A 3277-nucleotide genomic window follows, 5' to 3' on the forward strand; every position below is an offset into this window, starting at 1 on the left:
ATATAACCTACCATAGAGAAACAGATCAGTTCACAAAATTTTAGTTTTGAATTCATTGACAGCTTCTTGCATTGTGTTCTTATGTTCATTTTGACTTTGTCCAGCTTTTGTGTGTCAACAAAAATTTGGCTTAAGTCTCTGATTAGCCATCTTTTATTTTGTAGCTACTGAAGCACAGTTGGTCTCTCCCATCCTTCACAGCTATGCATGGCACATACAGGTATACTGTACAATACTTTTGAATTTTATCTATCTCCTCTCTATATATTTGTCCTCAGAGTTGAATATTTGATGCTGACTGCACAAATACTCTGCTATTTGAACAAATAAACTGCCAGAAAAAATTTAGTACACCTGGAAAGATTACGTCTATTTTGATCCAATCATGGCATATGCCACGTGGGGGTAGTAGATGTATTGATAATGGTGTTAATGTCGCCCACTAACAGGTAGCTTAGTGGAATAGCTACCAGAATTCCATCTGTGTCTATCCTTTAATAGAGAATGCTCACAGCCAGAAGGCTCAGGGTGAAACAAGCACGCAACCATGCCACAGAGGCACACTCGTGTTTCCTACAACCAACTGAGTGAATTTGAAAGGGATCAAACTGTGGCCTTCGAAGTAGTGGGATGGCCCTTTTGAAGAATTACCACACAAACTGGATGTGTTGTGTCAGTTGTGCAATGATGCCGGTATCAGTGATTACGTGAATATTCTCACACTCATAGATGAAGTTCTGCACGTCCATCCAGCACAGACACTCGCCAGGATCGTCATATTGTAAGGACAGCAGTGGCAGATTGTACAGCTATCACAGAAGAGATAAGAGGGCTTCTGAGCCCAGAGGTGTCAACAAGAACTGTTGGGAGCCAGTTATTAGCAGTGGGACTACAGGCACACAAACCCCTAGTCTGGGTTCCACTTGCACCACAGCACTGACCTGTACTGCTCGACTGTTGCCATTAGAAGATTACTTGGAAGATGGAATGATATGCCTCTGTCTTCAGTGATGAAAGCAGATTCTGCCTACGCACAAATGATGGTCATTTGCACATATGATGTAGACCGTGTGAGCGCTGTCTCATAGAATGTATTTGTCCGAGACACACTGGCTCCACCCAGGCCTTACGGTCTGGGGTTAGATAAGCTACAACTCTCACTCAACTTTGGTGTTTCTGAAGGGGGTGTTAAACAGTGCTCAGTACGTGCAGAATGTTATTATATCAGTTCTTTTGCTGTTCTTGCAACAGGAACATGGTGTGTTGTTTGAACAGCATAATGCTCACCCACACACTGTCCATGGAACTCAACATGCTCTGCAAGGCGTGCAGCAACTTCCCTGCCCAGCACAGTCTCTGGACTTGTCTCCAATCAAGCATGCGTGGGGTATGATGGGACAAGAAGTGACTCATGGGACTCATCAATCAACAACTCTTACAGAACTATGTGACAGGTCGAGCAGGCATGGCTTAATGTATCCCAGGACAGTATTCACCATCTTTTGGATTGACTGGATGCCAGAGTCAGCACCTACATTGCAATCTGTGGAGACTACACCATGCAGTAATATGGGTGTTTCAGCATGGATTGATATCTGGTACCTCAGAGCCACTTGTGCTATTGATACATAAATGTAATCATTTCATGAAGTCCATATGCACTGTTGCAATAATAAATCTTGAGTGAATTGGAAACCTCTAAAAAGTTTATTTTACGGCTTATTGCAACACTAAGAAAATGAAGTGAAAGACATCATTTTGACAAAAATGATAGAATCTGGCTGTTTGTAGACTTTCCTGAATTCTGGAGGGTGGTACTCTTTCTCCTGGGAGGAACCGTACACTAACTGGCAACTATTATAGTGTTGCCCTCACTGGCTGTGTAGGAAACACCCAGGGGTGTATGGTCAGCTGTCATCTCTCTTGGGTTCTAGAATGTAGGAAGCTCCACCTTTGGAAAATTAATACTGCTAGAAGTAGCAACTCATTCTTTGATCTTGTAAAGATCTACAACTTAGAGGGATAATATTCTTGGACAGCTCCACAAATGCAGGTTCTGGGGGCATCCTCCCGTCTTTCTATTTATACAATTTTCCTGGTATCGAAATAGTGATGCTCTGTTACACAAAAGTGAATAAAGGCTTAGTCAAACATTCTACCTGCATAGGTTGAATGCACTGTTGCCCACTGCAGTCAAACAGATTTCAAGCAGTGCTCAGTGACCCAACTGTTGAATGGTGCACTTTGCGAGAGAGTCAGCTGCTGTGTAGCATGCATGAGTAATAGTTCTGAAGTTGACAACTGTTTCTTTCAATTGCATTCACTTGGAGAAAGAGCAGAAAGTGGATACATAATAGTAAATAAAGAACTATGATGAATTTCACTGTCTTTAATCAGAAATTTTTCATGTATTTTCATATGCCTCATGTACAGTTCAGAATGCATTACACAAGCTCAATGAATCAAAAGTCTTGATTAATTCAAGTTGCGTACCGTTAACCACCTACTCAAAAAACAACATCTGGCAGTGTTTTAGATGATTGAATGACACTTCATTATTACTCAGTACAGGCCTTGCTGCTGCAAGGGAATAATTATGACTTGTTGGCAAATATACTATCACATCAATTTAACTATATTTTACACAATGACATTATGCAAATGGATTAAATTAATACCTGTTTGAATTACACTTTTATCTATTTCCTTCCACCTTTTTTGGCATAATATTGTAACTGATATGGCATGTATGATACAAAAATACATTTGCCTGCACCAAATCAGTCAATCTATCTTGCTCTGTTGAAATTTCTCACAATTGCCCAGCATGGTCTCTGCAGAAAATCACAACCTGCTGGCCACTTGCCATGAGCATCTAGCACGGATGCCCACTCCCTGTTTGACGATTGAAGTTATACACCAATGCCTACATGTGCTTGCAGGACCAGCACAATACTCACTGTCTGTGCCAGTGGGCATCTGGCAGCAACTAGTCATGAGCACCAACCATTTCCATTTCTCATGTGATCTGCAGTCTCGTTTTCTACATGATTAAATGTCCAATTATGAAAATTACTTTTCCCAGTCAACTGTACAGTATGAAGCCATCTGGGATTCTTCTAAAATGTGACCTAATGGCTCTTGGTGTCACCCTAATGTAATTCCCTGTGTAGGAGCTTGCTGGCTGCAAGGCTGATTAACTATGAGGCTCAGAATTAGCTAAAATTTACTTGGGTACAGGAACACAGTACTCCAGATTTTATTTACAGAGTGTAAT

The sequence above is a fragment of the Schistocerca nitens genome, chromosome 1 (genome assembly GCF_023898315.1).
Source record: "Schistocerca nitens isolate TAMUIC-IGC-003100 chromosome 1, iqSchNite1.1, whole genome shotgun sequence".
Classification (NCBI taxonomy): domain Eukaryota; kingdom Metazoa; phylum Arthropoda; class Insecta; order Orthoptera; family Acrididae; genus Schistocerca; species Schistocerca nitens.